The following is a 14,458-nucleotide window of genomic DNA, read 5'->3' as shown; positions in this document are numbered from 1 at the left end:
CTCCCCCCCCTCGCTCCCCCCCTCGCTCCCCCCCCCCCCCCACCCCCCACCCCCCCCGCCACTGGGAATGGTTCGCTTCTGCGGGGTTTAGAGTAGCTTCTCACTTTCTGGGAGCTAGCGGCCTGGCCCTGCTGGAGTGAAGAGGGCGGGGGCAATCGGGGCCCCCCAGAGGGTTGAGCGGCAGGAGGTTGGGGTGCCCCCTGGGAATTGGCAGCCTGGCAGTTCCAGCTTGTGCCACCTGGCACTGCCCAGAGGGCAAAGTGCCCATACCCAGCAGGCACCTGGGCACTGCCCAACAGGCAAGGGGCAATGCCGAGGGGGCGGGGCATATGGGGATGCAGCCTCTGGGTGGGCCCTGATGGAACGACTGGTGGGGTTGGGGGTTCCACTGCCACTCTGCGGACAGGATCGGTGGGGGGAGGAGGTAGGCCAGTGATCAGGGCAGGCTGGGAGGGGGGGGTGGGTGGCTGGAACTGCGGGGGGAGTGGAGGTCAGGCTGCAGGGATTGGTGGGTCGGCTCGTTAAGGAATGGAGTGGGTGAGGGAGGGGGGGTTTCGTGCCCGGAAATGGTCGGGCCAAACGATTGGGTCCCAGCAAAGCAGCCAGCATAATCAATCAAGGACCCCACACACCCCGGACATTCTCTCTTCCAGCTTCCTCCGTCAGGAAAAAGGTACGAGTGTCTGAGACCACGTATCAACCGACTCAAGAACAACCTCTTCCCTGCTGCCATCAGACTTTTGAATGGACCGACCATATATTAAGTTGATCTTTCTCCACACTCTGTTATTGTAACACTATTTTCTGTACCCTCTCCTTTCTTTCTCCCCTATTTACTTGAGGAACGGTTTGTCTGTATAGCGTGCAAGAAACAATACTTTTCACTGTATCCCAATACATGTGACAATAATAAATCAAATTAAATCAAAAATGCTAAATGTATGAATCAGGCATCAAACCCACCTTGGACCAGTCCATGTCCTGTTTTAATGGAGGCAGAATTACTGTAGCTGACCAATCTGCCTGGAGAAGATCATAGAATCATAGAATCCTACAGAGCAGAAGGAGGCCATTCGGCCCATCCAGTCTTCACCAACCACAATCCCACCCAGGCCCTATCCCCGTAACCCGGTGCATTTACCCTTGTGAGTCCCCCTGACACAAGGGGGCAATTTAACATGGCCAAGCCGCCTAACTTGCACATCTTTGGACTGTGGGAGCAAACCGAAGGAAACCCACGCAGACACGGGGAAAATGTACAGATTCCGCACAGACAGTGACCCAAGCCGGGAATCGAACCCTGGTCCCTGGTGCTGTGAGGCAGCAGTGCTAACCACTGTGCCATCATGCTGGCCCAAGGGTTGGTTACGTTAATATTTGAATGGGGCTGCATGTCTTCACTTTATCAGTGACTCAATTTTAATCCACATGCCACTGAATTCCCCAGCCTTGAGAAACAGGTAAAAATACACAAGAGGCATTGAATCTATAAGGTGAGGTGTCTACCCGGCACTGCCTGCAGGCTAGAAAGAGTAGGCCTATTTCCACCAGGCCCAACAAACTGCAAGAAATACCCCACTCCCGTGTTCTGTCTGCTGCTGCAATGGGATATCTCTCCCTCAACCACCAACTGTCATCTCCCAACCACCGTCACTCCTTCCCATGACTGCAGCACCACCCCAACACCAATTGACACACCTCGCTGTGATTGGGCTCCTCTCCGTAATTTGTAAATTAGACTGACTATCGATGAGAAACCGACAGTAAAACCCCTGGATTTCCTGAACTTTCCCTGATCTCAAACCAGGGCCAAGTCCAAATTCCTCCCCACCTGTGAACTATTATCCATGCTTCAGTGAGGTCTGTCTCAGGTTAAGGTGGCATTAGCCTGTATTCTGCTCACACAGGCCCCAGAGCCACTGTAGGGGGATTCACACCACAATGGTTCTCCAAACACTGTCAGATGTCACCCAAAAAAGCGCACTAAATGTCTATGGCAGCTGTAAGTTTATTGAACGTCAAGCACCATTTGTTTGTTGCTGGCTACCAAATCTGGACCAATATGTTCTAGGATAATATGCTTGGAATTAAAATAAAACATTTGCCAGCATACAATGGCTACTCAGAACATTTTTGTTTGACAAACCCTTTTCTCCGTGACTTAACTTAAAACTATTACCATTTATCACATTTATTCGTCATTCATATTAATGATTTGGATGAGAATTTAGGAGGTGTAGTTAGTAAGTTTGCAGGTAACACCAAGATTGGTGGCACAGTGGAGAGTGAAGAATGTTTGCTAGGATTGCAATGGGAACTTGGTCAATTGGGTTGGTGGGCTGATGAATGGCAGATGGAGTTTAATTTAGATAAAGGCGAAGTGATGATTTTTGGTAGATCGAATCAGGGCAGGACTTACTCAGTTAATGGTAGGACGTTGGGGAGTGTTATAGAACAAAGAGATCAATGGACCTTTTCATGGTCCACCCCTCACTCACTACGATTCCTGTGGCAGATGGGTTGCGAAAATTTGCTCCAGAATGTGCAACATCAAAAATATTTTGAAGATGTTGTGGTAGACTTCATTCCTCACCATAAACTCCTCAAAATAAACATTGTTGATAACCAGCTGGTCTGTCAACATTTGCATCTTCTCAGAAAGAAGTTTCCCAGTCACTAATTCAGTGGATGGAACTTCCTTCTTCTCCTGTTCTTTAGCGTTGCATTCATAAACTGGTCAGAAACCTACTCAAAGCCCACACCATATATAACGCATCAACCATCACAGCTTCTCCCTATTTCTCTCCAACTTTTAATACACCCATCCTCAAGTGGAGGCCATATGACTTCCAGGTAACATTTAAGGTGAGAGGGGAGAGATACTAAAGAGTCCAGAGGGGCAATTTTTTCACACAGAGGGTGGAACAAGCTGCCAGAGGCAGTAGTAGGGACGGGTACAATTTTGTCTTTTAAAAAGCATTTCGAAAGTTACATGAGTAAGATGGGTATAGAGGAATATGGGCCAAATGTGGGCAATTGGGAGTAGCTTAGTGGGTAAAAACAAAGGGGCTGCATGGACAAGTTGGGCCAAAGAACCTGTTTCCATGCTGCAAACCTCTATGACTCTATGACTCCATCTCGTGCACAAACAAAAATCCACTTCTTTTATGATCAGTGACATACTTCAGACAGTTAGATGTGATGGTAAAATGGACTCAACTTGTATGCGTAAAATACTTGCCCCCAGTACACTGAGAGAGTGGAGTTTGACAACAAGGGAAGGGGCTTGACTTTCAGCCAGACCACCCCCCGCCCCCCGCCACCCCCCCGTTACTGATGCCAGCTCCCAATATCAGGTAGTGAGTGACAACAAGGCCCCCACCCTTCCCTAACCCCAGCCCCAGGAATCCGCAAGGAGCACCTCTGGAGTTTGCTTGTCGTACTCACCATGTGCCAAGCCCTTTGCCTATTCTAAGGTTAATACCAGCGGCGGTGGGCTGAGACCCTTAAGTGGGCATTCATTGTCCATTTAAGGGCCTAAATGGGAACTAGAACAGGAAGGTCATCCATGGGCTTTGCCGCCACAGACTTAATCGAGGAATTGGCGGGAAGATGGCAGGGTGCCCACGTGTCACCTTGCCACCCAAATAAATGCACCCCCCCAACACTAAACCCAAATAAATGCACCCCCCCAAACACTAAACCCACCATGTGGGAGAACATTAAATTGCACCTGAATATTCTGGCATTTGATAGACAAACAAAATTGACAACAGTTTTGGCAAGAAAAGTGGCCACATTCACAAACTGTCCTATTTGTCAAAAACTACATATTCTTACTCCTATCAAAGTCTGTAGATCATAAACTCATTGAATTTTGCTGCCTCGTCTGCCCGAGGCTCGTAAGATCCTGTCCGTGGCCATTCTGCGAGCCTTGCCCGCCCCGTTTCTGGGGTGCATGTGCCAGTAAAATTCCAGCAATTGTATCCAAACGAAAGTCAAATTATGTTTAACTACATGCTCACGATCACGGCACTGTAAAAACAGAATTAATTATGTGAGGAATTTTGAGACACCTCAATATCCCAAGTTTCCCTTTGGGAACTTTCCCCAGAATCCTCTCCAGAATCTGTTTGAAGGATGGATGTTTACAATTACAACATCCCAAAGCTGGTCTCCAGCAACGTATCCTACAATGTTATAATAACTTGCTTCAACCTCTAGTCAAAGAACCTGGGGTTTATTCCAGAAATCGATTGGCCTTCTTAATTTGAGCTTCCTACTCAGCATTTATTTTCAGCAAATGGTCATTAATTGCCCCAAATTCTGCTTCCTATTCTTTCTTGAAGAATGGGCGCTGATGATAAATACTTAAACCGATGAATTCTCAACAGTTTCATTTTAATACAGCAAGGATGAAGCTTATTTGTTGAGAGACCATCTCCTTCAGCAGGCAACTTCAACACAGTGTAATGCTGCATCTTGTGTATCTATCCCCAGCATTGCAAAGACACAATACCACAAAATAAACTGCAGTTGGAAACTATCTAGGGGAGAAAAATGATGAAAGGTCAATGATCTGTCACTGGTCATAAGACCATAAGGTACAGGAGCAGAATCAGGCCACTTGGATAATCAAGTCTGCTTGACCATTCAATCATGGGGAGGCATGGTGGCACAGTGGTTAGCACTGCTGCCTCACAGCGTCAGGGACCCGGGTTTGATTCCGAACTCGGGTCACTGTCTGTGTGGAGTTTGCACATTCTCTCCGTGTCTGCGTGAGTTTCCTTCAGGTGCTCCGGTTTCCAGATTTTGCAGATTAGGTTGATTGGCCATGATAAATTGCCCCTGAATGTCATGGGGATAGGAGGGTAAATATGTGGGGTTGCAGGGAGAGGGCCTGGGAGGGATTGTGGTTGGTGCAGGCTCAATGGGCCAAATGGCCTCCTTCTGCACTGTAGATTCTATGATTCTATATGTTTTTCAACCCCATTCTCCTGCCTTTTCCTCATAAGCTTTGATACTCTTATCAATTAAGAACCTATCTACCTCTGTCTTAAATACACTCAATGACCTGGCCTCCACAGCCTTCTGTGGCAATGAATTCCACAGATTCACCACCTATGATTCATAGAATCCTACAGTGAAGAAGAAGGCCATTCGGCCCATCAAGTCTGCACCGACCACAATCCCACCCAGGCCCTAACCCTATAACCCAATGCATTTATCCTAGCTAGTCCCCCCGATACTAAGGGCCAGAGTAGCATGAGTTTATACTATGTAGCCTAAACCCTTAACCTCATGCATTTACCTTGCTAATCCTCCTGATACTGAGGGGAAATTCAGCATGGTCAATCCACCTAACCCGCACATCTTTGGACTGTGAGAGGAAACCAGAGCATCCGGGGGGAAACCCACGCAGACACAGGGAGAATGTGCAAACGTCACACAGACAGTGACTGAAGTCAGGAATTGAACCTGGGTTTCTGGCGCTGAGAGGCAGCAGCGCGAACCACTGGACCACCATGTCTCCCCATCTCAGTTCCAAAGGGTCATCCCTTTACTCTGAGGCTGTGCGCTCGAATCCCTGTCACTACTACTAACAGGGATTTAGTGTGACAGGGTGTCCTTGCCCCCGGTTGGAGAACACGGGGAGCCCTGCATTGCTTCTGTAGCAGAGACCCGACATGAGTTAAGTGCCTGCAAAGGCTCGCATTACAGCATCAGCCCCCCCCCCCCCCCCCGACACCATCAAGCCCCCAGTGGAGTGGGAATCCAGCCCCTGAGTGCTGTTGGCCACTCAGAGACTGACAGCACCATCGGGAGTGGTAGTTGCCACTGGTAATGCTCTGAGGCCCAGCCCAAGGATTGCCGCTGGATCCCTGGACACAGGTGAGTGAAAGGGGGATGAGATTCACCAAAGGGCTGGGGTGGGCTGGGGGAGTGGCCTTCGACAACCCCCTGCTTCCAGATGCAGGTTCTGATGATTGGGCACTGGATACCTGTTAATGAGGGACGTACCTCCAAGAGGCCGCAGGCAAACCTGACAGGATTTTCTGAAGGCCAATGCAGAGAGCCACGTGAGTCAGGTGGGCTCAGAGCTAATTGTTCTCATGTGCCTCATTAATGAGCTTCATTGACATCCTGCTGCCAGTGAACCGCATTCCTCTTTTGGGCCCTTCCTCCAGCCAACTTAAATGAGTACAGTTTTCCCGATGACACAAATCCAATGCAGGTTATCCTGCCAAAATCTCCCCACACCACTCTGCCACTAGACCCATTCCAGCCAGCTCTATTACATTCTACACACCCACATAGAAATATAGAAAATAGGGGCAGGAGTTGGCCATTCAGCCCTTCAAGCCTGCTCCCACCATTCAGTATGATCGTGGCTGATCTTCTATCTCAACGCCACACTCCTGCACTCTCCGCATACTCTTTGACACCTTCAGAATCCAGAAATCTAGCTACTGCCTTCTTAAATATATTCAATGATTTGGCCTGCACAACCTTCTGTGGTAGAGAATTCCACAGGTTCAGCAGCTTCAGAGTGATAATGTTTCTCCTCATTTCAATCCTAAATGGCCTACTGTGTATCCTGAGACTGAAGCCCCTCATTCTAGAACCCCCAGCCAGAGGAAACAACATCTCTGCATCCAATCTGTCCATCCTGTCAGAATTTTATACATTTCAATTAGATTCCCTCTCATATTTCTAATTTCCAGTTAATATAGGCCCAATCAACACAAAATTCTCCTCATACTGTGATTCCTGGGATGGCAGGATGATTGTAAGAGTTTTAACAACACCAGGTTAAAGTCCAACAGGTTTATTTAGTAGCAAATGCCATTCGCTTTCCACTCCATCTGACGAAGGAGCAGTGCTCCGAAAGCTAATGGCATTTGCTACCAAATAAACCTGCTGGACTTTAACCTGGTGTTGTTAAAACTCTTACTGTGTTTACCCCAGTCCAACGCCGGCATCTCCACATCATGAATCGCAGGAATCAGCCAGGTGATCATTTGCTGCTCTCCCTCTCTGGCAAGTATACCCTTTCTTAGGTAAGGTGTGCAAAACTGCACACAGTACTCCAGATGTGGTCTCAGTAAGGCCCTGTACAGCTGTAGTAAGACATCCTTGCTCCTGTACTCAAGTCCTCCTGCAATGAAAGCCAACATACCATTTGCCTTCCTCACTGGTTTGCTGCACCTGCATGCTCGCTATCAATGACTGATGTACAAGGACACCAGGTCCCTTTGTACATCAATACTTTCCAATCTATCACCACTTAAATAATACTCTGCCATTCTGTTTCTCCATCCGAAATGGATAACTTCACATTTATCCACATTATACTGCACCTGTCTTGTATTTGCCCATTCACACAACTTGTCTCAATCACCTTGAAGCCTCTTAACAAGAAATAAGAAAATAAGCAAGAAAATCCTCACTACTCATCTTCCCACCAAGTTTGACTTTACCAATATTTTTCTCTTTACATTCTTACCGAAGCTTTTGCAATGTGTTTTTATGTTACTTGTATGTTTATTCTCACACTCTACCTTTCCCCTCTTCACCAATCTCTCGGTCCTCCTTTACTGATTTCTGAACTCTGCTTATCTCTTCCTGGATGCTGTCAGATCAGCATTCTCTGATTTTCTCGTGGGAAAGGACTCTTGTTTAATACAGAGAAGAATAGCAGCCCCAACTATCGACTGAACTAAACAAATAAGCATGTTTGTTCTGACTGGATGAGTTGGCAAAGTGGAAGAATTATCCGGCTTAGAAATTCAACTACTTTAGTGTAATAGTTTCTAACTATATTTAAACAAAAACTGTTAATGCTAAAATAAAAACTTATCACAATTGAATGCACATATGAGAGCTGAATTAATAACTTCATAGAATCTTACGGTGCAGAAGGAGGCCATTCGGCCCATCAAGGCTGCACTGACCACAATCCCACCCAGACCCTATCCCTATAACTTCATGCATTTATCCGAGCTAGTCCCCCTGACACTAAAGGGCAATTTAGCATGGCCAATCCACCTAACCCGCACATATTTGGAGTGTGGGAAGAAACCGGAGCACCCGGAGGAAACCCACACAGACACAGGGAGAATGTGCAAACTCCGCACAGACAGTGGTCCAAGCCAGGAATCGAACCCGGGTCCCTGGCTCTGTGAGGCAGCAGTGCTAACCACTGTGCCACCGTGCCGCCCAAAACAGACGCTGCAGCCGCACTGAACAGGGAATTGAAGCCTGGTCCCCCGCATGACAGGCGGGGATACCAGACACAACACTAACGAGGACGATGCTGTTTGGACAATTAGTTCACAATAAAAGCAGAAAATGCTGGAAGCAGAATAGGGAGAGAGCGAGTTTAACCTGCGGCCACCTCCTTATTACCCGCTCCCACCTCCAAACCACTTCTCTGACTCTCTGCTCATGAATTGTTAAACCTCTTACAATCCTGGTGGAAGCGCTAATGTTAACTCTTGTTTTGCTCCCTTCGCAGTTTCTGTCTGACCTGCTGAGTGTTTCCAGCATTTTCTGTTATTATTGCGAACATCATGTCTGAACGCATCAATAATTCAGCTGTGATATATGCACGTAATTATGACAAGTCATCGACTTCTGCCTCGACTTCGGAAATCATGGATAAGATCAATTGACAATGATGAGTCACATTTTATTGAGTTGGAAGGGATTGCACATGAATTATTTAAGATTTCAGACGCAGGTAATACATATTTTTAGAACTATGTTTTTCAATATCTACATTGGAAGCTTCAACTTTTGCAATTCATGAAAATATTCTTAGTCTGAAATGTTATTAGTCGAAAACCAGGTGCTCGGGGAGAATTATCTTCCTCACACGGTGAATTGCTCTGAACTGGAAGCATTGCCCAAAATAATGGTGGAATCAGATAGAATAGCAACTTTCAAAAGGGAATTTGGTAAGTGCTTAAAATGAGAAACAATTGCAGAGATACATGGAAAGAGGAGAGGAGAGGTGGGGCAGCGCAGTGGCACAGTGGTTAGCACTGCTGCCTCACAGCCAGGGTCCCAGGTTCAATTCCAGCCACAGGTCACTGTCAGTGGGCATGTTCTCCCCGTGTCTGCATGGGTTTCCTCCAGGTGCTCCGGTTTCCTCCCACAATCCAAAGATGTGCAGGTTAGGTTGATTGGCCATGCTAAATTGCCCCTTAGTATCAGGGGGATTAGCAGGGTAAATGTGTGGGGTTGTGAGAATAGGGCCTGGGTGGGATTGTGGTCGGTACAGACTCGATGGGCTGAATGGCCTCCTTCTGTACTGTAGGGATTCTATGATTCTATTATTCTATGAGTGGGAATAATTGGATAGCTCTTTCAAAGAGTGGGCATGACATGATGGGTTAAAGGGTCTGCTTCTTTGCTATGTCATTCTCGGATTCTAGAGAGTATGGAAACCAAATGGAATAAAAAGCGACTTTCAGTTGTGCAGACTTTTTATTTCCAGCATCGCATGGAGCCTTGCAAAACAGAAATCAATGTTGATAGTTATGGTGATTGTCTCTTTAAGGGCAACACAGCAGAGAGGGTCAGCTGGCTTGAGGGACCAATTGGGATTGAGAGTGGGTAATCACCCCGAGGAGTGAAGTCTTCTCTTCGGCAGAAGATAGACTGAAGACATGTGGAAGACATGTAAGGGCTGGGGCAGCTGGGGGACAAGGGGCATGGAAGGGGAAGAGCAGAGGGGAGGAGGGGGAGAAGTGGAGGAGGGGGTCTGCTCCAGGGAAGCCAGGCCATAGGGGGAGGGGGGGCTTTGGGGGGAAGAGAAGGGAGAGGAGGAGCTGCAGGCCTTTATACAGTTTGTCCTTGTTAATAAATATCCTTTTGGTTCCTGACAAAGTCTGAGAGTGTACATCATTACAACAGTGCAGACTCTAGGAGAGATCACTGAATGTAGGATCAGAATGATATGCTTCGGAGAGGCTTTTAAAAGGCAAATTTTGTGAGTTTGGAGAGAGATTACAAAGACCCAGATGGATGAAGACCAGAGCAGGAGAGGAAAGAGAAGGAGAGTTCACTGGAGGTCAGGATCAGAAGACCAAATAGTGAGGACCATTTTTATAATTGATCTTGAGATGTCAGTGTCACCGGCAAGTCCAGCATTTATTGCCCGTGTCCAGTTGCCCCCGAGAGGTGATGGCAAGCCACCTGCTTGAACCACTGCAATCTATGAAATGTATTTACAAACAGTTTTTTTTTCTGTACCAGTTTGATACCAGTTTGAGTGGATTGCTAGGCCATTTCAGAGGGCGGTTACAATATCCCACCGGTGGTGGGGGTGGGTGGGGGGGGGGTGCAGAATTCAGCAGGAGGCCCAGAAATCGGATTGATACCCACGTGAGTTTCCCACGGGATCTTCCACTGGTACCCATTATGGTGGATCAGGAATCCCACTGATAGCCGGGGTGAAACTGATGTGCATCCAGCTAAAGTGATGCAGAGGAAGTCCCGATCAGAATCTTCCATCCTCCCGCGATTCTCTGCGACGCCAGTGGGAAAATACACCGGTCCAGAACTGGAATAGGAACTGTAATAGAAACTGGAATGTGGAAACTGGCTCTATGTCTGTAGACATCCTCCACAATGAAAAGGGGGACCAAGAATTAAACTTGGCCGCTTTTTGAAGTCAATGGTGTGAGAGCATGAGAAGAAACCATTGCTGACTGATAACTGTCGATCTTGCCGCTTCAGAACGATAAGAGGAGGTAGGGGCATTTAATATTGGGGGAGTGGTCTTAGTACGCATTATTGAGGAGGGTATGTTTGAGGAATTGGATAATGGTGGTAATTTTGAAGGGGAGGAATGCCACTTGTAAGAAACAAGCAGAAGATACTGGAAAGCATCTGAATCCTGGAATTCTCTCCCTAACAGCATTGTGGGTCAACCCACAGAACATGGACTGCAGCGATTCAAGAAGGCAGCTCACCACCACCTTCTCAAGGGCAAGTAGGGATGGGCAATAAATGCTGACCAGCCGGCGACACCCATGTCCTACGAAGGAATTTTTTAAAAAACAAGAAAGTATGATTCGCTGGTCAAGTAATGGGTTGAGTGGTGACCAAAGGAACAGGATTCCAATAGATAAACTATAGGTGATCAGGACAGGCGTGATGTAGAGCCTAAGGAGGTTTGGGAGAACTGGGAATATATTTTTAGTGAGAGAGGTACTCTATTAGTGGAGATGGCCCAGTCTGATCTGGCAGTGGACAATCAGGCCAATTATGTTGCAAATGGACTTGAACCTATGGTCACGTTGAAGGGGGCAGAGGTGAGAACTGTGTCAAGGATGAGTAAGAATGAAAGAACGTGAGTGGCTTGATGGAGTCGGGGTATCAAAGGCAAAGTTAGGGGAATTGTAGAACAGAGCAGCAGAAGCGGTAGCATGGTGTTTGAAGGACAAGAGATGTTGTTGCATGTGACAGGTTCTGTTGGTGAGGGAGTTATGTATGAAAGGACCAATATGACTGAAGTGATAGACACATAAAGAGAGAGCAAGTGAAGTGAGGTGCGTGCTGATTGCACACATTGACTGTGAAAGCCGTGCACTCCCTCAGCATCCAAACAAGCATAAATATGTATTTCGCTTTTACCACATAAAGTCGATGACAGTTCCATTAATATATGAATGATTAAACATTTTCTATAATTTGTTGTGAAATATCTAGCGTGTGTTAAATGCATTCAATCTTATTCATGGGGTCGTGGTTAGTGAACAAGCCCGATTCCAATCTTGCAGCCCACTGAGATGAAGGAGGGCCACTCATATGATCCACTCACTAGCTGAGATTGCCCATCATTGGATTAAATCATCAAAGACAAGGGGTAGGATTTTCCAGTCACACTCGCCCCAAGACCGGAAAATCCCACCCGAAATCGATGGACCTTTGCACGGTCCATCTCCTGTCCTCTACAATTCTTATGGCTGGCGGGCGGATTTTGACCCAGTGTCAGTGAGGAAATAGCAATACAGTTCCAAGTCAGGATGGTGAGTGCAAAGCAAAAGAGAAAATGCTGGAAAATCTCAGCAGGTCTGGCAGCATCTGTAAGGAGAGAAAAGAGCTGGCGTTTCAAGTCCAGATGACCCTTTGTCAAAGCTTAGGTGAGTGACTGGTACACATGTCAACCTTGGTACGTCCATGAAAGGACTGAGGTTTTGTTTAATTTCACCATTTATTAGCTCAGAACAGAAATCCTATTGTGTTGAGATTTAAAAAGAATAATAGAAAAATAGCCAAGAGACATTTTTTTAAAGTTGAAAATGGAAGCAACCTACTAAATTCTGCCCAAGGAGTTGCACAAAGCAAAGACCAAAGCAACAAACCTATTTTGTGCCTCAGGATATCTAAGCTTAAAGAGGACATTAAAGGAGACCTTAAATAATTCAGAGGTGCCAGAGCAATGAGGGTGGAGAAGCCAAGATGAATCCTAGTGATATGCATCACGCCACTGGCACAGCAGCTTGGAATGGGGCGGGAGGCAAGGGGTGGGAGGTGACGAGCATAACAGACCATATCGTTGGGTGAGTGGGTAGGTGGGTGGCATTGAAAAGGGGAAAGAAGGGAAAAGTGCCAATTGATAATCGTGAGAAAGGCCATTAAGTGTGATGTTAAAAGAGGTTGACTGCAGAAAACAGAAACAAAATAACCATTCCCCCAAATAGTCCTGATAAAAAAGAGAAATTGTTGATGACTTTTTTCTTATTCATTCATGGGATGTGGCTTGGCCAACTTTTATTGCCCAATCCCAATTGTCTTTGAGAAGGTGGTGGTGAGCTGCCTTCTTGAACCACTACAGTCCATATGATGTAGGTGCACCCACAGTGCTGCCAGGAAAGGAGTTCCAGGATTTTGACCCAGTGTCAGTGAGGAAATAGCAATACAGTTCCAAGTCAGGATGGTGAGTGCAAAGCAAAAGAGAAAATGCTGGAAAATCTCAGCAAGTCTGGCAGCATCTGAAAGGAGAGAAAAGAGCTGGCGTTTCAAGTCCAGATGACCCTTTGTCAAAGCTTAGGTGAGTGACTGGTACACATGTCAACCTTGGTACGCCCATGAAAGGACTGAGGTTTTGTTTAATTTTGCCATTTATCGGCTCAGAACAGAAATCCTATTGTATTGAGATTTTAAAAGAATAATAGAAAAATAGTAGGGTTCTGAAGACTGTGGAGGAACAGAGAGATCTTGGGGTCCATATCCACAGATCTCTAAAGGTTGCCACTCAAGTGGATAGAGCTGTGAAGAAGGCATATAGTGTGTTAGCTTTTATTAACAGGGGGTTGGAGTTTAAGAGCCGTGGGGTTATGCTGCAACTGTACAGGACCTTGGTGAGACCGCATTTGGAATATTGCGTGCAGTTCTGGTCACCTCACTATAAGAAGGATGTGGAAACGCTGGAAAGAGTGCAGAGGAGTTTTACCAGGATGCTGCCTGGTTTGGAGTGTCGGTCTTATGAGGAAAGGTTGAGGGAGCTGGGGCTGTTCTCTCTGGAGCGGAGGAGATTGAGGGGAGACTTAATAGAGGTTTATAAAATGATGAAGGGGATAGATCGAGTGAACGTTCAAAGACTATTTCCTCGGGTGGATGGAGCTATTACAAGGGGGCATAACTATAGGGTTCATGGTGGGAGATATTGGAAGGATATCAGAGGTAGGTTCTTCACGCAGAGAGTGGTTGGGGTGTGGAATGGACTGCCTGCAGTGATAGTGGAGTCAGACACTTTAGGAACATTTAAGCGGTTATTGGATAGGCACATGGAGCACACCAGGATGGTAGGGAGTGGGATAGCTTGATCTTGGTTTCAGATGAAGGTCGGCACAACATCGTGGGCCGAAGGGCCTGTTCTGTGCTGTAATGTTCTATGTTCTATGTTCTATGTAGTCAAGAAACATTTTTTTAAAGTTGAAAATGGAATCAACCTACGAAATCAAATTTCCCAAGGACACTTGGGAATGGGCAACAAATGCTGGCCTTGCCAGCGATGCCTACATCCCATAAAAGAATAAAAAGAAACTAAACATGGAAGTTATGTGAAGGAAGAGAGAGAGATTCCTGTTTGACCGAGACTAGGAGATGTTGTTCCTCGTGAAATCAAAGACAAACTACATTTCAACTTGATGGTTCTTACGCAAGACAGTGAACATCGCTCAATTTCTGATGTCTTGGCTTTGAGTCTCATTCACCAGCTTGCATACATTATTGATCAATGATAATACTTACACCAAACACTGATTTTTCCAATTAATTCATTAAACAGGAGAGAAAATACAGTTCAGTCGAAATTACACTCCACCGACGTCTCTCCACCACCGCCCCCCTACTCCCCCCGACCTTCTCTCAACCCCACTTTAAGCAGCTGCTTTCTGACATTGCTTTATATTACAAATGGCATCGGGAAAACATGACTCTA

Source organism: Mustelus asterias, chromosome 4, assembly GCF_964213995.1.
Source record: "Mustelus asterias chromosome 4, sMusAst1.hap1.1, whole genome shotgun sequence".
NCBI classification, from domain to species: domain Eukaryota; kingdom Metazoa; phylum Chordata; class Chondrichthyes; order Carcharhiniformes; family Triakidae; genus Mustelus; species Mustelus asterias.
Note: the sequence above shows the minus strand (reverse complement) of the source record.